The 26,525-nt window shown below is 43.1% G+C and overlaps 1 protein-coding gene and 1 long non-coding RNA gene across 5 annotated transcripts in view; one reads left to right on the top strand and one right to left on the bottom strand.

Moving 5' to 3' along the window:
- Positions 1-26,525, top strand: part of TUBGCP5 (tubulin gamma complex associated protein 5) — a 1,496,334-nt gene that overhangs the window by 546,675 nt on the left and 923,134 nt on the right. The gene's annotated exons all lie outside the window — the stretch shown is intronic.
- LOC117361991 lies at positions 8,745-13,467 on the bottom strand. The gene is made up of 3 exons (XR_004539779.1): positions 13,410-13,467; positions 13,218-13,310; positions 8,745-10,102 (listed from the first exon to the last, which is right to left on the bottom strand). It is a non-coding gene; the product is annotated as an uncharacterized LOC117361991 (long non-coding RNA).

Genomic DNA, 26,525 nt, shown 5'->3' with positions numbered 1-26,525 from the left:
TGGCAGGGCTAGGGGTAAGCCTAGCGCTGGCAACCCAGCTCCCGCCCCAGGCGCAAGTCTGAGCGCTCCCTGGAGGGCTATGTGGGGAAACCACAGCAGAAAAGAAACTTCACCACTGATAAATAGTTCTAAGTTTTATTACCCAATTCAATGGTACTGGGTCTCAGGCAGCCACATCAGCCGATTGGGCTTGGCAACAATCTCACATAAACAATAATTCTCTGCCAGAGCAAGTCCACGCTGCATTCAGGAAAAAACAAAAATAAACCAAAACTTTTCCCTTTAAACTTGCTATGTTGTGCCTGTGGTCACTTCAGGAAGTTCTCCCCACCTGACCCACCTGAAGTATAAACGCCCCCACTACCCTTTTGATTACGGGGTAGGGGCTGGGAACTGTCCACCCCTGTTAAATGGTCTTAAAGTCCCCACCCAAAGTTCCCCTTATCAGGGCTGTACAATGTCAGGTCACTGAATTCCCTTTAGGCTTTCTTTTTCCCTTTCCAGAGGTTAATTAGCATTCACCCCTCCTTCACTCTTTATGCGAGGATTGCATACCAGGGTTTTACTTTACTCTTGGCTTTTACCTACGTCTCACACTCACACCTTATACAGGGCTGCCTAAGGACAGAATTGTGACTGTAAAGTACGTTAGCTTTGCCCACACCCACACTCTTTCATTCTCTTCCCCCACTCAGTACTTCTCTGACTCATGCTGTACTCAGACAGGAGGTCCCAGGCTGCAATCCATCTCATTTCCTTCGGAAATGCCACCTTTATCAGCTTTATCGGAAACAGCACCTTTGGACTTCTACATAGCGGGGCACGGTGAAGACTACATTGAATTAAACAACACTCTGACCTGTAAAATTGTGAAAGAAGACAGTTCAGACATTGACGCAGCCGCCAAAGTAGCCTTGGTAAACTACCGATTGCATCTAGTTTTATCCAATTGGGTGTTACCCTGGGAGACCAACTGATTAATCAGAGTAATAACTGCTACCCCTACAGAGCCCTCATAGAGCTGATCCTCAATTACAGTGAAGGAACCCTCAAATCACAGTTCACAAGCGGCCTGTTTTATAAGGATACAGCCGAATATCACGACGTAAGATATATAGGAGCACATAATGTACCGAAAGGGCTCACTTTACAGCATCTAGCCACAAGGTGGAGCTTTTGGGGCATTTACACAGCGATCTATTTTTTCAAGAAAAGCTACTCATCAATGGCATAGATCTTAAAATAAAACTGTCTTGTAATAAAAACTGTTTCTGTTTAATGAGTGGTGATGCTGTTCAAAATTATAAACTCCTTATCCTAAACGCAGCCCTTTTTGTAAAGACAGATAAAGTGGCCCTTGGAGTACGCTTGTGACATGCTGAAGCTCTACTGAAAGCTAATGCCAAGTATGCGATAGACCATGTGGGGTTGAAGGTGTTTAGCACACCAGCCGACGCATGTGTGACTAATCGGGAAAATCTATTTTTGGGAAGTTGCCAAAGCTCATCGTGTTGGGCTTTGTGGATAATTACACTTTCAGTGGTAATTATGCTAAAAACCCTTTCAATTTTAAACATTACGATATTAATTTTCTGGCTTTGTATGTGGATGGTGAACAAGTACCCATACAACCGGACTTTGAAAATGGAAATTGTGTGAGAGAATATATGCAACTTATTCAAGTGACTGGTAAACATCTGAAAGAAAACACTCTCCTGGTTGATCGTCAGGAGTTTTACAAAGGTTATATGTTGCTAGCCTTTGACCTATCGTCGGACCAATCGCACTGACTTCTACTCGCTGATCAAAACCAGTAACCTGCGGGCTGAAATACGTTTTGCCAGAGCTTTATCTTACACTGTGAACATGATTGTGTATGGGGTTTTCGACAACATGATAGAAGTTAATCATAGAAGGCATGTTCTTTTTGACCATTCTTGAACATGAACACTGTACAGATCTTCCATTTTTTAAAGAAGGACTCCTGTGTTGCAGAATCTTTCTTAGATGTACTGCCCAGTGAATGGTTAACAGGGTTAGAAATACCAAGGAAACCCGTGCGAATTGTCGTGAACACATACCCACACAACATACCGGGTAAACACTGGTTGGCCCTCTATGTGACCGGTGATGGGATAGGAGAATTTTTTGATTCTTACGGACAACCACCGGATAGTTTATTCTTTCCTAACAGCATTATGAACTTTTTCAATAAATACTATAAGGCCATATTATATCATAACAGACAGTTACAGCACTGAGGGCTGTGGTTATCACTGTGTGGTTTGTTTGTTTTTTTACATCATCGCTATAAAGGGCAACCTTTTGAAAATATTTTAGAAATATATTCTGAAGATTTAATGCAAAATGATGAAATGGTAATGAAATTTGTAAAAAATAAAAAACAAGTCTTGTGTAGACCTTTTCAAAACCCATTTCATACTCCCCAGGGTTGTATTTCCTACCATGAGATGTCATGCTGTTTCTAAATTAAAAAAAAAGTAAACCTTAAAATCAAAATGTCTGCAATCTTTTATTTTCATTTTTTAAAAAGTATTATTTTATTGAAGATATGTTTTTATACACTCAGCCACCAGTAACTGAGTAATAATTTACATTTTTTATGAGGAAGGAATTCTTTGGTCTTGGCAGGTTTCGTATATAGTTCAGGAACCTTCATAGCTGGGTTCTCCTTGAGGCGTAACAGTACATCTCTGTTGGCAGCGTTACCTACAATCGAGGAAGACATATTTAATTCAGCTAGGGTGTGCATGAACTCCCCCCAGGCTAGGGATCTTCTTTGCTCTGAAAGAGCATGGGTCTGCATAACACTGCGAACGAGGTCGAGCAGGTTAGAGCCACCGATAGGTTTTCCTTGGTATACAAACATACCATTTCGCTCCCAGGATACAACACTTTTGTTTTTTGACAGTTTGTTAAGCAGGACTTCGGCATTTTTCCTATAGCGCATGTTGATGCCGTTTAACACTTCTTGAACCACAGAGTCGGAAGGTATACTATTTTCTGGAGAGGGGGTTGTTGAAGTATCAACCGGTCCCTGTAGATTAGTACTGCCCGTCTCAGGAAAAAAAAAATTTCAATTCGATTCAGCCTATTGAATTGGTTATTCAATTCGATTTTCCTGCCCAATTGGGTGTTTTTTTTTCAAACATCCTGGTGGGTTTATTTTATAGCTTCTTCACCCCCTTTGGCTTCTCCTAATCATACTGGCGCTGTGGTGTAAATAAAATTAAAAAAACAAAAAGGACTTTTCCTTTCTCTGTTAAATCTTAGCTCACGTTTGCGGTCTAACACCAGCTCTGGCAGGATACACTTTTCAAATCTGACATTTTGTAATCACAAAACAGAAAATACAATTATTTTTTCTACCTTTTGTTGTCTGGTCAATATTCAAATTTTGTTGGTCCCAGGCTCTTCTGATAACTTGCTTGCCAGGGTCTCCTTCTTTCTCCGTGCTAACCATCCATCTGCCTCCCCCGGAGGTCTGGCATCTGTCCTTTTTTTCATCTCCTTCCACAGATTCACCTTTTCTCAACTACCCTTTCATCCAGGATCTCTCCCTCCTTCCCCACCACCCCAGGTTCCACCATCTCTCCCTTTCTCTTCCCAACTACCCTCCTATCCAGTATCTCTATCCCCCCTTCTACACCATCCCTTGTGTCCAACTTCTCTCCCTTTCTGTTCCTTCCCTCCCTAAATCCCATTGTCCATCATCTCTCTCCCTCTCCTCTATTTTTAGACCCATTATTTCTTTCCCCCCAAAGACCCTCATATGCATGTCTCTTTGAACCCCCCTTTCCCTCCCTCCCTCTGTGTACTTCTACACCAGGGCCCCCCTCCCCTGAAGGTCTGTCCCCCCTGAAGGCCTGTGCTACCATCCCTGAAGGCCTGACCTCCCCTTGAAGGCCTGCCCCCACTTGATGGCCTGTCCTCCCTTGATGGCCTGTCCTCCCTTGAAGGCCTGTCCCCCCTTATAGGCCTGTCCCCCCTTAAAGTCCTGCATCCCACCCCTGAAGGCCTGCCACCCCCTTGAAGGCCTGCTTCCCCCCTTGAAGGCCTGTCCCTCCTTAAAGGCCTGCATCCCACCCCTGAAGGCCTGTCGCCCCCTTGAAGGCCTGCCTCCCCCCTTGAAGGCCTGTCTTCCCCCCTTGAAGGCTTGTCCCACCTTAAAGGCCTGCATCCCATCCCTGAAGCCTGTCCCTCCCTTGAAGGCCTTTCCCCCCCTTGAAGGCTTGTCCCCCCTTGAAGGCTTGTCCCCCCTTTTAGGCCTGCAGCCCACCCCTGAAGGCCTACCTGTCCCCCTGAAGGATTGTTCGCCCCATTGAAGGCCTGTTCCCCCCTTAAAGACTTATTGTCCTCCTTAAAGGACTGCATCTCACCCCTGAAGACCTGCCTGCCTGTCCCCCCTGAAGGCCTGTCCCACCCCAAAGGACTGCTCACCCACCCCTTCCCCCCTGGAAGGCCTACGTGTTCCCCCTGGCCTTCCCGCACCATTTACCTTTATGGAGCAGCCTGCAGAGAAGATCGCGGTGCTAGCGATCGTTGCACTGCTTCTGAGCTGTTTCCTCCACCACGATCCCGCCCCTCCTCTGATGTCAGAGGCAGGATCGCGGCAGAGGAAACAGCTTAGTAGCAGTGCAAAGATCGCTAACATCGTGATTTTCTCTGCAGGCTGCTTCTCAAAGCAGGTGCAGGGAGACCAGGGGAGGGAAACAGACGCCGGGGGGAAGCCGGATAGCAGCCCTTCCCGACTGACCCTTCCCCCTCGCCCTCTAAAGCAGGTGTGGCAGCGGCTGGCCAGCAAGAGCAGCGCTACCGCTCCTGCTTTAGGGGGTGAGGGGGGAGGGTCAGCCGAATCGGGAAGCCAATTTTTTGTTGTTTTAAAATCGATTCGAATCGATTCACCTGAAGTGAATTGGGGAACCGATTTGAATTGTGAATCGGGCAGCACTACTGTAGATACACATTTAGCTTTTCTTTTTGCATATTGCTTTGTCTGTTCAACATGAGATAGCATTGTAACACTTCTGAGTAACGTTTAACTTTTTCATGGTCAGACATACCAGGACTCTGCAATATGTTTTTCATTTCCTCATCTAACCTATGTATGATTGAGGTTCTAATATTTTCTTCCCAGTCTATGGGGTTTCTCAAGCGCTCGAGTTGTTGACTAGGGACCAGGTACATTTTTTCAGCGTGATGCATCAGCGATTTGTCAGAAAACCCGTTATCAATGGTAAAGCAAAACTTAACAAGGACCCTATAAATCCACCCGATTGTTTCACCAACTGCTTCTTTTTTTTCTTTTATCACACAGTCTTTTTATACTGTGACGCTTCCCTTTTAAAACCTTTATCTGGTTTTGTGAAAGCGGGATGTTACCTTTTAGGGTGTTGAGAGCGATTTCAGATATAGCAGCCACTAAATCATCAGAAGCTGTATTCAGGATGGCTTTTCTGTGCTGAGGCAAGGCTTGGACTAAAAGTTTTAAAAGGGGCAGGTTTCTCTTTACACGGCTAGACATGTTACCTGAGACACGCCCCAGCGTGTATGAAGGGTTCTGGTTATATATTCACAGCCTTTTACGGACTGATTGTGGTTTTACACAATATACCGCTGTCCAGTCTGGCGGGAAAATATCCGTTCTCAATCTGTAAGCCTCGGGCGTTTTGGTATTTAAATCCACACAGAGATAGCCATACGGCTTTCTGGTGGCATCCTCGAAGGCCTCTAAAAAGAATTGTGATTTTCCAGGGTACATCTGTCTTGCTAGAATGGCTATCTGTAACTTATCTCTAGGATTCTTAAAGAGAACCATGTATGTGGTGTTTAAAGTTATAGTCCGGCTTGTTTTACCCTGGCAGAAAACATTCTGAACTATATATATGATGCTCAGGTTTCTGTGATGTACGTTCTTAGTAAAGACATTCTCTATTTCGCCACTTTTACAGGCAGAATCCATTAGATCATCTATAATAACCAAGTTTACTTTATGGATTGGAAACATTCGGTCATTGTTAAAAGTATCAGGCAAAATTTCCATAAAGGTAATAAAAGGATATTTATTTAACATTTCTTTATACAAAGGTTGCCAACAGCTATAACACCAAACAATATTGTCAGTTATGACAGACAATACATGGCCAGTGTGTTCTAACAGTTTTTTTAAACAAAGAAGCTCTTGCCTGAATTGGACGGTCCTGCTAATATACAAGAGAAATGGTGCAACCAGTGGGCATCCACCGTGTTAGTATCCATAGGGTAGTGTGCTGAACCCATCCTCCTCCTTCACTCTTTTGTCATACATAACTTGCTGTGCTTTTTTTATCACACCGGTCTCTATAGCCCACCTCTTTTTTTTCTTATAATACTGATTTGTTGCACCCCTATCTTTTTCTGGGGTAAACCCTTTGCCCCCGGTTTGTAGTCAAAAACTAGATCTTTTAAACTAGTAAAATTGATTTTCTGGCTGTTTTTTATGCTATCCCTTTCACTTTCATACAGGTCTTTCCGCTTGACAGTTTGTAACCATATGTTTTAGGGCCCGCTGATATGTTCATCTGCAGGTATCTCACTGGTGAGCTCCCCTAAATAATCACCCAGAGGGGGGTTCCAGTCACCCTTGAGGCTCACAAATATCACAGAATCTGTATCGTGGTACAGACAACGTTCTTGTAGACTGTCTAGAAGTTTGTAGAATTCTAAACGCGCATAGGCTGTTGTAAAACAGGCGATGAAAACATTAGTGTTACCGGGCAAAGTAGTGCGGTCTTTGAGTGTTTCCAAGACAAGCAGACCGTTTCATCATCGATAAAGTCACATGATGAAATCTCAAATTCAGGAAAAAACAGGTATTTAAAGAGATCATCGGGCTCTCTAACAATGCTAACGGTAGGCAGGTTTGTCCTTTGACCAAATTTCCCCCATAGAGAATTTAAGAAAAGTTTTGCTATTTGGCGTTTAGCAGGGTTTAGCTGAATCTGGTCTGCATGCAAAAGTACACCTTCTTTTCTATAGAAATCAGAGATATATATGTTTTGTTTTTCTGTATCATTGCACCACCCAGGGTAGTCAGAAGCCTCTTGTTTTTGACGGAGGTGTATTTTGATGTATTCAGAAAAGAGACTGTCAGATTTTTGCTCGAAATGCCAGATTTCATAGATTTCAACAATCACATACCCTTTTGCAATGGCGACATCCATCTCCACCGTGCACCAAGTCCCCATGAAAGCTCTCTCCTCATCCGTGTGGACACATATTTCCTGTTGCCGTGCGTCGATACACATATGGCACAAAAGAAACATGAACTTACCGCCCACCCTGATGGGTAACACCAGGAAAAAGAGCTTTCTCGGTGGGTATACTTTTGCTTTTATAAAAAACCAAAGTAGTTTGTGGGTGGACCAAATTTGTCATAAATGATTTGCGGATATTCCTTTGTTTTATTGACAAAAGGGTATAGGCTGGTAAAATTGCAGTAGTGTATTTTTTCCCCAGGTTTTGTTTTGTAGTATAGAGAAACAGCATTTGTTCTATCCCCAAAAAGGGCGTCTCGTGGGACCAAGGGTTGCAGTAATGAGGGCTAGCCAGGAAGTCAGCATAGCCCCTATCATTTTCTTTGACAATCCGCTTCCACTCATGCTCCCACAGACTTACGACCTTGAAGCCCAGGCTTTCCAGGTAGGCTGTCTTTAGCTGCTGTTTGTAATAAAGAAAGCCATAGGTTGTGGCTGCTACAGGATTCTGGTCTTTATCATTATAACAGACTGGACAGCCGTGATAAAAACAACTATTAAATTCAAAAGCTATTTTTACCCCATCAATAACAGCGGAACCTTCAAGAAAATTAGACCCCACCTTTTTTCACCCCCATTCAGAGCATGCATGATCTGTATATTTTGTGCAACCTCTTGATACAGCAACCATTGAATAGAGGAGGATGAATATCTCTTTTTGTGTCTGTGATAGTTATCCGGGGGGGGGGGGAGGGGGGGGAGATGAGCGCCACTATTTCAGGATCTAAAAACATAAATCTGAACATGGCCATACATACAGAGGCTAGGGTTATATATTGGAAAGGGTCTAAACAATTCATTAGAATTTCTGAAGTACCCTCTCATTCTACAACATATTTATGTGTCATTTTCATGATTTCAGCTCGGTAGAGAACACATGCCTGTCACAAAATAGCCACATCCTGTTGACAGTAATAAGCCAGCTCTTTTTGCAAATCAAACGTCTTGTGCTGGTTGTCCTTCTATCATTTTAAAAATTCCTCTTTTTCTTCAGGCATCATGTTTCCCATGCCATAATGCTCCATATCCGGCATACGCCCCCACATAGTCTTGATTTTCCTGAGTATTAAGAAAATGCAGGAAATAACACTTAAAGCCTGGAAAACCTAAGGCCTTTGGAAGTTTGCTAAGTTTCATAGGTAGGAAATTTAGAGAGTCTATGAAACAAATAGCTAAATGTTCAACTGTGATTTGTAAAAGCTTACCACCTTGAACCAACAGGCCTGTGTCCATCTTTTCCTTTAACAGCTGGCTAAGAACAAAATACCCGTAATAGCCTTTGGCATTATGGGCTATGAAGGTATAGTCTTTAAATTTTTTGTCACAAAAATTCTATATAAAGGCAAAAATACACTCAAGACCCTTGAGTTCCCATTTTCTTGTTTCGTACAAGTCCTCCGCATATATGTAATTAGGAATGTGCCACCCCGTTTCCTGCATACATTCACAATCGTAAATAATATACTTTTCAGATGTTTTGAGTTTATCGATAGGGGTCATAAAACATAAGTGTATTTCATCACCGTTTAAGGGTTCACGGCATAGCTTACACATCCTACCCTTACATTTGTGTTTCTCGTTCACATAGGACTCACATTTTAGACACAGTGTTTTAGATAAACACTCCACTTCTTTTTTCTGCACCAGCTGCATATGTCTATCTAAACATTCTTTAGAGCGACAACACATCTTGCATTTAGGACATCTCTGCTGTACACCGACATTGTTCAAACACGTTTGTGTCAAACAAAGACGACACCATAATGTACAGGAGTGGTCGTGACTATAGGGCTTGTGACAAAAAGCACAGAAATTACACTCCCCGTAGAATTTTTTGACATCGGTTATGCCTTAGAAATGATCATCATGTAGCAGCAAGAAAACTGTTTTAGGATACACGGGTTGATCTGATGTTTTAAAGCAACACCACGAGTTTGTATAAAACACAACTTTTATATTTATCTTTAAATGTTGTTCAATGGTTGCTACATCATCGAGCATGATTTTTTTTATGTACCGACCGCCCCAAATCATTATGTAACTTTTCAGCATCTGTTAACAGCTCAGCATCTGTGAGTTTTACGGGGACATAAGTGCTGTAAGGCTACCAGCAAAACACAGGTTATTGCCTGTGTTATTCAAATCTATTAAATACATCCTTCCTTTCTGCAAAATCTGGCTAGACAGTATAGATTTTAACACCCTACGGGCCCCACCATCCTTGTTTCTTATTATAAATACAACATCACGGAATAAATCACAGACCTGTATTTCTTTGTGACTTTGAAGGAGTTTAGCAACCTGGTCTAAGAAATCATCAGCATCTAGCGATTCGGGATTTAATTTACCAGAAAACAAGGAGTTGTGAAAAAGCGATGAATGTAGATGCACTTATAAGTAGTCACCGGGCAATACTCTGTTGCTAACATCGTCCAGGATATGTTGAATGCCTTGGCGTATGGCATTTTGAGCCTCACGTAATTAAGTTATCCTGTCTAAATTAATGAAACAAAATTCTTCTTAATAAAGTACACCATGAAACTTGTCCAGTTTACAATCCCATGTTTTCACAAATTGGACATTGGTGAATCTTCAGAAGGACCTAATGCACTCTTATTTGAACCGTCCTCTGACACATTGTTACTATCAGAATAATTATCAACTTCATAACATTCTCCATCTTCTGTGCAGTCCAGCTCTGAGATGCTTTCACTGTGTCTTTTTCCTGTTAGACTTTTCTGTCGGCTTCACGGTATCTGTTTGTGACTTTCTAACATTTTCTTGATCTACAATTTATAACATAGCATAACTGTTAATTCACATTTTCTTTGGGGGGGGGATCTGACTGCCTAATATTTTCTTGATCAACCATTGTAAAAGTAATTACATTTTCTTTTACACTGGTCTCCTTACAAAATCAGAATACGTACTATTTTGTTTATCTTTTGGTTTCCGGTGAGCACCTTTGGGCTCTGGTTCTCTGTCTAAGAAGCTTTCACTATGTGCTTTTCCTGTTAGACTTTTCTATCGGGTTCATAGAAACATAGAAGATGATGGCAGAAAAGGGCTACAGCCCATCAAGTCTGCCCACTCTGCTTACCCACCCCCTGTCTATGCCCTAATGACCCAATTTCCTTATCTTGACCCTCGTAGGGATTCCACATGGGTATCCCATTTATTCTTAAAGTCTGGCACGCTGACTGCCTCGATCACCTGCACTGGAAGCTTGTTCCAATGATCAACTACTCTCTCTGTGAAGAAATACTTTCTGGTGTTGCCATGAAATTTTCCGCCCCTGAGTTTGAGCGGGTGCCCTCTTGTGGCCGAGGGTCCCTTGAGAAAGAAAATATCATCTTCCACTTCGACACGTCCTGTGAGGTACTTAAATGTTTCGATCATGTTTCCCCTCTCCCTACGTTCCTCGAGAGTGTAGAGCTGCAATTTGTTCAGTCTCTCTTCGTACGAGAGACCCTTGAGCCCCGAGAACATCCTAGTGGCCGTCCGCTGAACCGATTCAATTCTGCGCACATCTTTACTGTAATGTGGCCTCCAGAATTGCACACAGTACTCCAGATGAGGTCTCACCATGGCCCTGTACATCGGCATTATGACTTCAGGCTTTCGGCTGACGAAACTTCTATTGATACAACCCAATATCTGCCTTGCCTTAGATGAAGCCTTCTCCACTTGATTGGCAGTTTTCATGTCTGCACTGATGATTACTCCTAAATCTCGTTCTGCTGAAGTCCTAGTTAAAGTTTCTCCGTTCAAGAAGTACGTCCTGCATGGATTTCCGCTTCCAAGGTGCATGACCTTGCATTTCTTAACATTGAAGCCTAGCTGCCAGGTTGAGGACCAACTTTCCATTGTAAGCAGGTCCTGCGCCATATAATTCTGTAAACTGCATTCACTTACTATATTACATAGTTTGGCGTCATCGGCAAATAGTGTTATTTTACCTTGAAGCCCTTGGGTCAGATCCCCTATGAATATGTTGAAAAGGATTGGACCCAGGACCGAGCCCTACGGCACTCCACTGGTCACCTCCGATGTTTTAGAGAGGGTACCATTAACCACCACTCTCTGAAGTCTGCCACTCAGCCAATCATTGACCCATGCAGTTAGTTTCTCTCCTAACCCCATCGATTCCATCTTGCTTAACAGCCTGCGGTGTGGGACACTGTCAAAAGCTTTACTGAAGTCCAGGTACACGACGTCCAAAGACTCTCCCAAGTCCAACTTTCTTGTTACCCAGTCAAAGAAGCTGATGAGATTGGATTGGCAGGACCTACCCTTGGTGAATCCATGCTAACTGGGATCCCGAAGATTCCCTTCATTCAAGATCGTGTCCAATTTGCTTTTAATTAGTGTTTCCATGATTTTGCACACTATTGATGTGAGACTCACCGGTCTATAATTCGCAGCCTCTGCCCTGCAATCCTTTTTATGCAGAGGAACGACATTAGCTAATTTCCAGTCCAGGGGAACTTTCCACTTACTTAGGGAGAGATTGAATAGCTCAGCCAACGGTTTCGCCAGGACATCGCTCAATTCTCTGAGCACTCTTGGGTGCAAATTATCTGGTCCCATGACTTTGTTCACCTTGAGTCTTGCCAGTTCACTGTAAACTTCATCTGGTGTGAACTCAAAATTCTGAAATGGGTCTTCTGTGCTTTGTGTTGCCTTCAACTGCGGACCGTGTCCTGGTGCCTCACAGGTGATGACTGAGCAGAAGTATTCATTCAGTAGTTTGGCTTTATCGGAATCTGCTTCCACGTAACTTCCGTCCGGTCTTTTAAGGCGTACTATCCCACCTGTGTTCCTTTTTCTGTCACTAATATACCTGAAGAAGGATTTGTCCCCCTTTTAATGTTTTTTGCCAGAATTTCTTCCACTCGAAGTTTTGCCTCCCTAACTGCCATTTTGACCGCTGTAGACCTGGTCCTATATTCTACTTTTGCCTCTCTTTTCTCCGTGCGCTTGTAGGAGAGAAACGCTTTTTTCTTCTCCTTAATGAGGTGCGAGATCTCCACGGTGAACCATTGGGGTTTATTGTTTCTTTGTTGTTTATTTACTGATTTTATGAAGCGGCTAGTTGCTTCATGTATGGTTGATTTCAGTGTTAACCACTTAGCTTCTACATCATCGGTCTCCGCTTGGTCCTGCAGCGTCTGATGGACGAAATCTCCCATGCATGCGAAGTCTGTGCCCCGGAAATTGAGTACCTTTGTTTTCGTGTTTGATCTAGGGAAGCCTTTCCTAAGGTTGAACCATACTATGTTGTGGTCGCTGGAGGCTAGCATATCTCCTACTGAGACCTCTGAGACGCTTTCCCCGTTGGTGAGTACCAGGTCGAGGATCGCCTGGGCCCTAGTGGGCTCCGTTACCATTCGTTTGAGACGTGCTCCCTTTATGGAGGTTAAGAGCCTCCTGCTACTGCTGGTTGTCGCTGAAAATGAGTTCCAGTCTGCATCAGGCATATTGAAGTCCCCTAGCAGTACAGCTTCTCCTCGTAGAGTGATATTCTCTATGTCTTCAATTAATTCTGCGTCCATGTCTTCCAGTTGTCTTGGGGGTCTGTATACCACACCTAGATACAGGCATTTTTCTCTGCCTCTTGCCAGGTTTACCCAGAGGGACTCCCCGGTGTACTTGACATCTGTGATCCTGGTGGTTTTGATGTCCTCTTTAATGTATAGAGCTACCCCCTCCTAACCTGCCACGCTTTCTGCTTTCGACTTTCTAACATTTTCCTGATCTACAATTTAGAACATAGCATAACCGTTAATACACATTTTCTTCGGGGTTCTGACTGTGCTTAACATTTTCTTGATCAACCATTATAAAAGTATAGAAATTTTTCTTTTAACCCTAGTCTCCTTACAAAGCCAGGATACCTACTATTTTGTTTATCTTTTGGCTTCCGGTAAGGATCCAGCTGTTGGTTAGAACTTGTTGATGTAGAAAGTGTCGGTTCTCCAGCCATTTCTTGGTCTAATCATAACGTAAAAAAAAAAGAATATTTTGTAGATGCTGCTTTTTAAAAAAAAAAAAAAAACAACATACGTGCCAGATAATACAACTGTCACTTACTTTTTAACAATCTCTGTTGTCTTTTTCTGGTAAGAGAGAGTTTATTTCTACAATCAGATCCCCGTTCCTGTTTTTAAATGCAATGATAGATTCAGAGACAAAAAAAAATGATATCCCTAAATAAAATAAAAGCCCCTTTTCTACTCACCATGTAATGTATCTGGTGTAACACCCACACAAAAAACAGAATGCTTGCTGGTCTTGTCACGGCGTATTTTTATACACTTGCAACTCTCTACAGAAGTTATCCATTCACAAAGGCTGCTAGATCTTGTTTGTCTTGGTTAGTCATTTTAGATATCAAAATGACCCCTACGTGCCTAAAGCCTAGTTTCTTATAACCTGTCATACCTTCTATTGTTTTAGCTTGGGCTGATAATTCATGTGGCTAGCCATTCCTAAAACACAACACACATTTGTATTTAAAAAAAAAAAATCTTTATTTTACATCGATAAATGTTTTAGTTGAATGTTACATGTTTAAACTTTTATACAAAAAAAACCAAGCAGTGTATTTCCCTCAATCCCAAGAATAAAACATGTTTTATAAAGCATTTCTTTTGAAGAATGATTTATAATCAGTGTCACGGATTAAATTATTTACAATCTCTACATATTCACCATCTCTCATAAAATTGACCAATCTATTGAGTAGTCATGTCCCGTTTATAGAGGTCTTATTATCTCTGATTAAATCAATGATTATATTAATGCTTTCATTACAAAGCATCAGTATTTTCATTTTATAGCCTACAAAAGTGACTACATTTAGCACACGTTCCAGGCACAGCATGTCACAAGTTTTCCTGAGTTTCTGTTGTATATCCTTTTGCCCCCATTTCAAGCAATTGTGGTGTTTTTGCCCCCCCCAGCTCATATTAAGTAGGCTCCACAATCTTCATCCATCACGCCTTGCAGACATTTATTTAGAATACAGTATACAGCTACCTTTACAACTGATTTAAGTTCTGGTGGTGTTTTGGAAAAGCCTATACCGGTCCACCAACCATAATCACAAGCATCTTCAGGTCTTAATTTTAGTTTATGTTCAATCACCGTAGGTTCTCTTTGAAACGAGCAGAAAAAACACAAACAGGATAGATTTATCATCGGTATGTACACCTTGTCCACAGGTTTTCTGTGATCGTGAAGATCTGCCACTTCCTACAAAAGAAAAACCACATACAGAAATAAATTTTCCTTTTTTAAAACACATGAACATATCCAGTTTCATAAACCCTTCAACACCGACCCCTGGCAATGAAAAGTGTGTCTCTCTCTCTTACCGTGGAGATCCTGGCTTTTCGAACATCAGCTGCGGCTTCATAAAATTCGATATCCAAAATATTATCCTCTGGTAGTTCATAGCCTTCATTTTCTGTGTCCGAATCATATAGCTTTTGGCGTCTGGAAACTCTTGTATTTCAGAACCTGTTAATTCATGCGTATGCTCCCCGGAATTTGCCGTCGCGTCAATTGGTTTTTCAGCCGGTGTGCCAACCCTCTTTCTCTGCATTACAGTCTTTAAGAAAGTTATGATACTTCTTAGTAGGTCTTTTTTCAGTTACCTTTGTGTTAAAGGGGTCCATGTTTTCTTTGTTTGACTCGTACAGTTTTTCTGTCAGGTACCCCTTTTTTTCTACATCACGGTCTTTAAGAAACTAACTTAATCTACGCGCCTTCGTGGCAGTCATTTTGTTTGACGGTTTGAGAACCTTTATTTCTGTTGCTAACAGCTGTGAAAACTTTTATTTCTGATGTTAACAGATGTTTGTTAAAGATCTAAGGCAGGGGTGTCCAACCTTTTGGCTTCCCTGGGCCGCATTGGATGAAAAAAAAATTTCTGGGGCCGCACAAACACTAACACTAGCTGATGAGCAAAAAAAAGGTTGAGCAGTTCCCAAATTTGCAATCACTAATATAGAAGATGTACATATCTAATAATAAACCTTCATTAAAGGGACACTGTGGAGAGGAACCCAAAAAAGCAGTAATGCTTACCCTGACTGAGTGATCCTCCATGTGCACCGCTGACAGTGGGAGCAGCCACAGGCTTCCACATCCCCACTCTGATGAGCAGGGATGCGCGCTCCTGGTTCTCCCATTCACTTCTATTACAGCTATGGTGAGCCTCTTCAGAGGTGAGCCTCATCAGAGCGGGGATGCTGAATCAGCTGTCAGGAGCGCATGTGGAGGATCGTTTAATCAGGGTAAATATTACTGCTTTTTTGGGCCTCCCACTTTGAGCTTAGGCTCCCTCAAAATGAACATCTCCCCTGTTGTAGCTAGTAGGGATCCACAAGCCTCGACAACTGACAGCCACCTCTCCCCCCTCCAACTTCTCAAGTTCTGCAGCTGGTAGCAACATTGCAGAGCTGCTACCTTCCCTCCTCCCTTCCCCCCCTTTGGCTTTCATGCATGCATGAAAGTAGGGGGCAGCTTGAGGATATTGCCATTGGCTGCAAAGCTTGGAGATTTTGAGTTGCCAGACTGGAGGAAGATGTCTTCAGTTGGCAGGGCTTGGGAATCCCCACTAGCTCAAGTATTTATAAATTGCACTCAGGCGGGGAGAAACTTTGGTGCCCATCCATTAATTTTGGGTTCCAGTCCCTCCTCAAAATCAGCTGTATATGACTATGCCACTGAATACAAAAATAATTGTGATGCACATATCCCAAAGCTAACATATTCCAGTTAATAATTTCAAAATAAAACAATTTTTTCTACCTTGTTGTCTGGATGTTTTGTTTTTCCATCATGGTCCCAGTTTCTCTTTTTGCTTTTTCTCTATCTTCAACTAATTCTCTTTCCAGTGTCTGCTGTGCATTTTTTTTCTCCTCTTCTCTCGTTCCATTTCCTTCTTATGCCTGTCCAATGTATTGATTTTTCCTTTTCAGCTTTCTTAACTTTTTGTTTTCTTTTCTTTTTTGCCTCTGTCCACTCAAATCTTGCCTTTTTTCTCACCCTTCTTTTAAAATGTTGAGCTACCTCTCAATTTTCCATCTTCTCTCAGTCCCTAGCTCTCCCATTTTCCATCTCACTCCTTTCACAGCCTCCTATTCCCTTTTATCTACTCTCCATTACTACATTTCTACCACTGTACTCACTGCTCTCTCACTCATCTTATCATCTCCCTTTTGACCTCATCCACATGGCTCACCACTTTAAGAATCCCCCTCCCTCTCTCCTCTGTCCCTTTCTTTCCATCTCCTAGCATCTTCTTATCCCAGCTCTCTTCCCTCCTGCCCTCCCATGGGTCCATCTCTGCTCATCTATCCCCATGATCCAACATTTTGCTCCCTCTCTTTTCTGTTTTTCTTGTTCCCTCCTCCTTTGATGCTGAACAATGAAATGGAGGGGAAAAAAGAGATGCTGCATCTCTCTGTCTTCCATCCACAGGCCTAACATTTCTCCCTCCCTCCCTTTCATCCCAAGATCCAACTTCTCTCCCTTTCTCTTCCCAACTGCCCCATCCCATCTCTCCCCCTGCCTGCCTGCCTCCCTTCCCTAGGTCCACCATTTCTCCCTTTTTCTTCCCAACAGTTCTCCCTTTAAGTATCTCTTTTCCTCTTCCTCTACACCACTCCCGGTCCAACTTCTCAGACCATTGCCCACCATCTCTGTTTCTGGCCCCATAAGCTCTGCCCCCACGCCCAATCTAGCACTTCTTTTAATACAAGTACAGGAAGCTTCTTCGGCCCAGTATGTTCTCCCCCTTCTCTCCGCGCCCATATATCTTTACCTCACTCCTCTCCCACCACCATGTCCAATAATCCTCTCTCTCTCCCTCCTCTCTCTGCCCAACAGTTCTCCTCTTTTTTTCATCTGCCCATGTGCACCATCTCTTTCCCTAGACAGCACCCAATTTCCCCTTTCTATTCTCTCCCTCACCTCAGCATCTCTTTCCTTTACTCCCTCCATTCTATCATCCTATGGCTCATGCTCCCCTCCCTCCTTCCCTTCTAAGTTAAAAAAAAAAAAAATCACATAACTTGTAGTAGTGGATTTTACACAACAGCAGGTCCTCCTTCATGTTTAAGCATGGAATAAATCAGCATTGAGATTTTGCTTCAGAGCAGTATTGTAAAAAGCCCTTGTTTCTGTTGTGTTAATTGTGCAAGACATGGTACTTTGTATTTGGGGAACCATTACATCTCGTAATCTAATATGTAATAAATATAAAGAAACCAAGCTAATTTGGCTAGTAATATGGGGAGAGGACACCTCTCACCATAAACTCGAGAGAGAAAGAGATGGAAGAAAAATCTTATTGTGACTCTGTTTCATTCAGTATCCACAGATTTCCATATTTGTGGATATTGAATGAAACAGTCACAATAAGATTTTTCTTTCATCTCCTTCTCTCCCGAGTTTATGGTGAGAGATGTCCTCTTCTCCCTATATTACTAGCCAAATTTGCTTGGTTTCTATTTAAGTTTTCAGCAGTTTCAGGTTTTTGTTTTTTGCCTTTGTGGTAAATATAAAGAGCCATCCGTGATTGTGGAAAATCTTTGTTCATGGCATGTTGTCATTCTTGGTATCATAAGTACCTTCCTGTTGGTGGTTGTCTTGGCAGGTCCAGCATTGGGCTCCCTTGCTGCAGTCCTCCGCGTGCGGTGTTGGCTTCTCACGAGCGATTCACAGCTGTTTTGAAAGCCTTCTCGCATTCCCTTCCTTCTATGCCTCAGGCGAGTTTTTATTTTAAGGTCGTCTCCCTTGCTGCAATCCTCCGTGTGCAGCGACAGCTCCTCGCGTGTGATTCATGGCTGCTTCAAAAGCATTCTCTCTGATGTTCTGACGTCAGAGGGAACGCTTCTGACACAGCCGCAGATCGCACAGGAGGAGCCAACGCCACACGCAGAGGATTACAGCAAGGGTGCGACCATAAAATAAACACTCGCCGGGAGGCAAAGAAGGAAGGGAATGCAAGAAGGCTTTTGAAGCAGCTGTGAATCACTCGCGAGGAGCCGACCAGAAAACTAAATACCCACTGGAGAGAGTCACAGAAGAAGGGAGGGAGAAGCTTGGGCTGCACGAAACTCCATGCTGGGCCGCGGGTTGGACACCCCTGATCTAAGCCATATGTCACTATGACAACACCAGGGGGGCCGGGACATGTTCAAACAGGTTTAAACACACCTCCCCCCCATCTTGGCTATCAGGGGCTGCAAGAAGGATGAACCAATAAACTGTGAAATAGTGCCACATTTTGGATTTTAAAGTCCTGTTAAATTTTTCCACTACAGCTGCTTTAACATCATTATGGGTCACAAAATGGCAAACACCTTTTTGTTTTAATAAATTCCTCAGAGACTTATTTAAAAATTCTTTACCCTTGACTGTTTGAAAATTTTCAGGTGTACGCCCTAAATTAAATATTGTTTCAAAGGCTTTGGTAACTTCGTGACCGGTTTTTGTTTTTAAACTCATGGCCCATGCATATTTTGACAGGATATCTATTACCGTTAAGATGTATTTGTAACCGTTGTTATAACGGGCAAAGGCTGACATGTCGACTAAGTCACTTTGCCATTGGCTGTCAACTTCTGACACCATTGTTTTATTTCTTTTAAAATGGATTCTAGCAGGTCTATGTAAATTGTTTGCTTTTTGACCGGTGACCCAGTCCACCATGTCTTTTCTCCGGACTGTAATATCGCACTTTTTAGCCTCTTGAAGTAGAGGGTTAATGCCTCCATAGCTGCCTGCCGCATTTGGATCATAATAAATATGCTTCAATGAAGATACCTTCATCTCTACCCATTCCCAATCAGTTTTGTTAACCTGTTCTGTTAACTCTAAATAAAAAAAAGTCTTAAAACTCTGCCTTTTAACAGAGGCTGTTAGGTGACAGTAGGTTGGGGTTTTTTTCAGAACTTTTTTATTTCTGTTTGTTAAAAATCTAAGGCATATGTCACTATGACAACACCAGGGGGCCAGGAAATGTTCAGACAGGTTTAAACACACCTCCCCCCTCTCCCCCCCTTTGCTTTATCAGGGGCTGCAAGAAGGATGAATCAGCTTATCAGCCGTCACCATGACAATCTGGGTGTTGCCCATCCCCACAGCTATTAACTAAGGTTTCGTATGGTGTGTTAAAAAACTAGGAAAGAGAAAAAAAAATGCATCTTTACAGGTCTTTTTCCTTTTCTAAGTTGTTTCTGCACTGTTCTTAAAACCTAGGGTCTGTTTTATAAAACAGGAAAGAATTTGTAAATGTCTTTTTTTCTTTTGTGATCAGCTTGTTCATTGTTCTAACCATGAGATCTTAAAACCTGTCTTTTAACTAAAAGGCTGTTAAAATAAAGACACTCTTTTTCTCTGGCCACACCATTTCCGGAGGTTCGACTAAATCTGTTTCTGCTAACATCATCAGAAAATGCATTTCCGTCTCATCAGAAAATCGCATTTCGGGCGCTTCATTTACCCTGTTTCTGCTGACTTTGTCAGAAAAGCGAATTTCCGGTGCTTCATTTACCTTGTTTCCACCTACGTCATCAGAATGTGCACTTCCGGTAGGGCAGGCACTCTCATTTCCGTTGATGTAATCAGAAAGTGTATTTCCGGGGTCAAACATGCCCCTATTTCTGCTGATGTCATCAGAAAGTGCATTTTCGGTGACGTGGTATGGGTGCTGGGCATGGGCGGGGCCACCACCATTCCTATGGGAGGGTGTGGGGCATGGACGGAGAGTGGGTGGGGCATGGGCAGGAGGGGGCGTGGTGTGGGTGGGGTTTGGGTGAGATTGGGCGTGGTGTGGGCAGAAAGTGGGCATGGCTTAACCCGGAAGTGAACACTGATTGGTCGATTTTATCTTGACACTGTCAATCATTTTAACATGAGGTGTACCCAGTATACTATTCAGAGGTACAGGGGAAGGGAAGCGGCATGCTTGCGGCAGGAGGGGGTTGGGAAGGAGCGTGTGGAGAGGGGCAGAGAAGAGGGTGAGAGAGGGGCGCCACCACCCCAGGCGCCTCTCACCTTCGCTATGCAACTGACTACTACTACTACTATTTATCATTTCTATAACACTGAAAGGCATTCGCAGCACTGTACATTTAACATCTAATAGATGGCTCTGCTCAGAAGAGCTTGCAATCTAACAAACAGGTAGGACATCTCAGATTTAGGTAGAAGGAATGATACAATGAGTATAGGTTTCTGACAGTGAGTGGGAGTTAAGAGTTGAAAGCAGCTTTAAAAATGTGGGCTTTTAACTTGGATTTGAATACTTGTAGAGACCGAGCATGACATATTAATTCTGGCAGCCTGTTCTAGATATATGGTGCGGTAAGAAAGATGGGACGGAGTCTGGAGCTGACAGTGGAGAAGAAGGGTACAGATAAGGACTTATCCGATGAACGGAGTTCATGGGGAGGTTGAGGGAAGCATAGGGAGGAGGTAAGTGAGGAGCCAGAGTAGTTTGAACTGGATGGGGAGCCAATGAACTGACTTTAAGAGATGGTTAATGTGAGCATAGCGGCTCTCATGGAATATGAGTTGTGCAGCAGAATTTTGAATGGATTGAAGGGGTGAGAGAAGGAGATGTGGGAGACTTGAAAGAAATAAGTTGCAGTAGTCTAAGTGTGAGGTGATGAGCGTGTGGATAACGGTTTTGGTAGGATGTTCAGAGAGGAGAAGTTGGATTTAGATAACATAGAAGAGAAAATGACAGGTTTTAGCGGTTTGTTGGATCTGAGTGGGGAAGGGGAAAGAGAAGTCAAAGATCACCCTCAAGCACTGTACATAGATATGTGACATCAAGAAGCCCCATTGCTTGAACTCTGTCTCCAACTTGAGATTTGCAGATGATTTGGCATCCACTGGGACCTTGAATTACTCAGGTGCTGGTACAGGTGGCTATGCCAGGAAGACTGAGGTCTAATCTGGCTTATGAGAGAGTGCCTCAGGACATATCATAAGTAACACAGACATCACCTGTATCAAGGTATGAGTATGCAGCTACTTTCATTACAATGTGCCCACAACCCTTATATCTACCAGAATGTGGTGCAAACAACCCCAAACCTATAAGATGACCTTGAAAGGATGGGGGAGAGGAAAAGGCCTATGGGCAGCACCCTTCAGTGACCAATAGGAAAGTGGCCAACATGTCACATACAGCTACCTAGCACATTGCAGCCACTATGGTAGGGTAAATAAAACAGTAACTCAAAACACCCACAGTAGGAATCAAACCCACAGCTGCTACATTAAGTTCACATAACCCTAACCCCTATCCCAAACAAGTACCTGACATGAGCTTTAAAAGAGTGCATTACACTGAGCATAGAGGGTTTTGAGAGCACAATTTGCTACCCAAATAGATGACTTTTCATGATTGGATATGCCATTGTGAGGTCCAAAATTAGGTATGCTGCCCCGTGAAACATCCCTTAGGGCCCTTGAAACCTCTACATTATAGTGGTACACAGGCTTCCCCTTAGGGAAACTAAAACATGTACATTTCCCCTCCCCTACCCCAGTTACCCCAAGAGCATGCCTGTGAGTCATGGAGTGATGAACAGTCGCTACCATTAGGTAGGGCCTAAAACAGCCACATGAGCACACTACAGATAGATGCCCCCAAGCCTAGGTTTCCCACCTTCACGTCCCAGAAGTGGTGGCCAGAAAAATGGGAGGATCGAACAGGGTCTTTTGTCATCTCCCAGACAGCTGTAGGCCACATAGACATGGGAACACATGCACACTCCACATTTATTTATTTAAAATTATTTATATCCCGTCTATCCACAAATCTAAGTGGGAAACAATAATCACATACAAAATCACAGTAAAAATACAAACAAATACAAAAAACAGAAAAACAGCATAAAAAGCATATTCTAACTCAAAACTGTAACATGGCTTGCTCCAAAAAAATGCTCAAACATTTCTGACGAGAGCTGTAACAATGGCCCCATTGCTGCAACAACACAGTGGCATACTACCTCCCAGCCAGTGCCTGCCCAACCAGGGCCTGGACCCATCTTGCGTGCCCATAGGAGATAACCCTCTCACGGGACAAACAGTTATCATATTATGAGGGTTATCTCCCTATGGGCACACAAGATGGGTCCAGGCCCTGGTTGAGCAGGTACTGGCTGGGAGGTAGTAGCCACTCTGCTGTTGCAGCAATGGGTCCATTATTACAGTGCTTGTCAGGAATGTGGGGCTGTGCGTTCGTTCCCATGTCTTTGAGGCCTACAGCTGGCTGGGAGATGGCAGGGGAAGGGGTTTCCTGCTGTGTCATCTCATTAGTGTCACAGATCAGACATGTCTCCTAGAAAACCACTGCCCCAGTTGTCTCTGTTCCTGCCAGTTGATAGCCAGCTGCACCACTATTCAAGCCATGACTTTAATTGCAGATCTTTTACACACACCGGTTACCCTCCAGCTGCTGACCAGCCTGCCCCTGGAAGAAAGTGAACCCTGGGCCCTTGGAAGTTCACTCACCACACAACAGGCCCACACCACACACTGGAGGAGTGTGACCCTGGGCAAGTCACTCAGTCCTCCATAGCCCCAGGTACATTAGATAGATTGTAAGCCTGCCAGGACAGATAGGGAAAACGCTTAAGTACCTGTTTGTAAAACCGCTTAGATAACCTTGATAGGCAGTATATAAAAACCTAATAAACTTAAACACTATGTGCAAGCAGAGGAGGAGGATCTTTACAGGGACATTTGTTACAGATACAAGCATAGAAAGATGTGTGCCTCCACTCTCAAAAATATGTCCACAATCAAAGCAGTTCCTTCTGAACTTCAAGTTCTTAACTAAGGACTGCCTAAATGGTTCTACTGAAGATGAAGCTCCAGGGGAACTTGCCTTGCCTCCCCCATAATCCCAGACCATACCCCAAACCACTCTGTCCTGCCTCCAGTAGAAAATTAGTGACAGCCAGCAATAACAGTTGAACTTAGGTTGGCACTCCACACTTGGACACAGGTGAAAGGCATATGGAAGCTGCTACATAGTTGGGGGGGTAGGGGGGAGCACACAGGATTGCAGTCTCACATTCCACTCTCAGCTCAAGTCTGTAGGCCATCTGTGAATGGGGTCTTTTCAAAGCTGGTACATTAGGCCAGATATTATCCTGCCAGTCTTGGTGGCACCCCGTCACTTCAGATGGTAAAGAAATGACCTAGGAATCTGTCTGAGAAGGATGTGCAGACAAGGTTGCAGATTCATTGACCATCTTCTCACCACTTGAGAGGTTGTGGTGTCGCCAGGACTTGGCAGGACAATATCTGGCGTAATGACTCAGCTTTGGAAAGATCCCATTCACAAATGCCCTACAGCCAGTGTCCCTTTGTAGATATGGGGAAGAGTTTGAAGATGAAATGACCAAATGTGATTAACCCCTTATGTAGCTATTTCTGTTATGCTAGGTGTTCAATCCCAACCCTCAATCCAGAAGTTTCAAAAATTCACAACTTTTCTGAGCATATGCTCTACCCCCTTAGCCTGAGAGCTAGGAAACATATCCAGTTACAATTTCTGCAAGCAGACAGTACACAAGTCTTTTCTTGTACAATAAACTCTGGAATCTTCACCATCGGGTTTGTGTATCCTCTAGCTCTGAGCTGTAGGCACTCCAAAACAAACCTTTAGCCCCTCCCTAGGTGTATACATTTTATCACGTGCTTTAGAATTCCAGTCTGTTCCTGGAGCTCTGACTGCTGGTTTATCTTTTCTGCTCTTGCTTCATTTTACATTTCTAGTTCTTTTATTTTGTCATTTGATGCGGGTTGCCCTTGTGCTGTGGATTCACCCTTTGGGGACATCCTTTGGTGAGAGATCGCAGACTTTAGTATTTACTTTGTCTTCTTCTGAGGGGGCACTGTTAGCAGACCTGCAGTAAACCCTTCAGACAGCCTGCAGGTCAGATTGGATCTCCAGGATCGGGAGCCATCTCACCCTTGATTCGTCCGCAACAGAGTAGAGCACAGGCTGCTGTGGTTCCGTGGAGGTACGCCGGGATCGGAACCAGACCGCGTGTCTTCCCTAATTTTGCTGTGAGGTCCGGAGAGTCCCTGTCTGGGCTGATTGGGAAGGTGAAGCGGTCAGAAGATCTGAAATCCAGTTTTTATCAGCTCCTGAGGTATGATCTCTCTGCTTGCTCTATGTTAGCTGGCTGCCATTCATTTCTATTGCTGCACATGTCTCTGTGTGTGCCTGTGTGCTCACAAGTTTGACGATTTGGGGGAGTTCTAAAAAGGGGTTTCCCTGCATGCCCTAGCCCCCCCCCCACCTGTAAAATCTAAAAATCACCATTTTTCCGGGTTTCCTGTGATTTTCCCGGGCTGTTTTAAGGCAAAATTGGCACCCGCGGCAGCCATCTTGGATTATTTTTAAACTTTTTAAAGTATTTTTTTGCCCTTAGAAGCTTTGTTTTTGCTCCAAACTTCACAGATGGCCACCTCAGGACAGGATGGCATGCACTCATGCCTCAATTATGATGGATGGCTGGCATGGGCGTGGCTTGGTCGCACATGAAGAAGGTTGGGTAGTGAGTGAGCTCCGCATCGGTAGACTTTGAAAGTATTATAAGTCACATGAAAAATTTTTAGCTTTGTGCTTTAAAAGAAAGATAAAGGTGTGTAATGGCTTCGGGGACGCAAAATAAGAATCAGTTAATGTTTGCAATGTCTGGAAGTAATAAGAGAGTGAAGACAGCTGGAATCGGCATCAAAAAATGGCGATAATGAGGTCATGAAGGAACTGAAAGAGATTAAAGAGATTGTGTCGGGCAAGAGGAAATTTCCATCCTGAATAAAAAAATGGAAATGTTAGAAATGAAGTCGAACAATATGGAGGAAAGAATAGTTATAGTGGAAACAGAAATTCTTCATAGTAAAACGGATCGGAAGAAAATTGAATTACTCACATGTGAGCTGGAGGACTGCTCAAACTGAGAGAGGAGGAGTAATTTAAGACTTTTAGGGCTACCAGAAGGGGCAGAGAAAGGAAATGCGATCTCCTTCCTTGAAAATGTACTACCTAAAATATTGCCGATAAAGTCAAAGTTCCCCTTAGAAGTCGAAAGAGCACACAGGATTCCTGCACACAGGATTCCTGCGAGGAGATCGGATAAGCAAAAGGGTCCTCGGCCATTAATTTTTAAGCTATTAAGACATCAACAGGTCATGGAGATCTTTCAACTAGCAAAACAGAATAAAAATTTGAAATATCAAGACACCCGTATACATTTAGTACCCGACTTTGCCAGAAACACAGCAAACAAGAGGAAAAGTTTTTTTGGATCTTAGACCCCAGTTGAGAGAGATGGGGGCTAAATATGGTTTAATATATCCTGCTATCATGAAGATTACTTTTGACAATAAAACAATCACTTTTGACGATCCAGAGAAGTTACAAAGTTTTATTCAGAGCAGGAACAGCCAATGTCTACATAACTCCTCTCAACGAGGAAAGAAGGAAAGGAAAAAAGGGGGAAAAACAGTTTTTAATTATATTATTATATGTATCTTTATTCTTCTCTTTTCTTTCTTTCTTTTTTCTGATGATGGTGTATAAATGAAAACTTTATGCATGAGTTAGAGTGTCTTCATTGGTTTCTAAGGAAAACGGATTAGAATGTTTGCAGTTTTATTTTAAAAAGTGTGATTCAACGGTCCCTGCAAGGAATTCATCAAACTAGGAATAAACATTCTAAATTGGAACAAGCAACTAGAGTGCTGTGGTTATACCGTTTTCTATCTGTTATGAATGCAGAATTATACTGCTAATATGCTTGGAGGTGTTTGTGCAGGAGTGCAAATACAGTAAAGATATGCCCAGAAGATCGGGTGGATCAAGGGAAGTTCCTAATACAGAAATCTACAGAGATGAGTCAGGAACTGAAGGAAGCTAATAAACAACAGAACTTCAATAATGGAATTAAAGATTTAGATTTCGGGCTATTGTTGCTCTAAAAAAACAGTTTCTGGCATCTAAACTGGTGAAAGCCATGACCATTGAGGATTGCCTTGCGGCCCGGAAGTAGCTTGAAAATCAGCTGTTGGTTAATTCTGCTACTAGGAAAAGGCATGGGTATAACCGCAGATGTACTTCAAAAGGTTGACGTTTATTCCTAGCAATTGCTAAAG

The sequence above is a fragment of the Geotrypetes seraphini genome, chromosome 6, assembly GCF_902459505.1.
Source record: "Geotrypetes seraphini chromosome 6, aGeoSer1.1, whole genome shotgun sequence".
In the NCBI taxonomy this organism is placed as follows: domain Eukaryota; kingdom Metazoa; phylum Chordata; class Amphibia; order Gymnophiona; family Dermophiidae; genus Geotrypetes; species Geotrypetes seraphini.
Note: the sequence above shows the minus strand (reverse complement) of the source record. Positions and strands in the feature narration are given on the sequence as shown.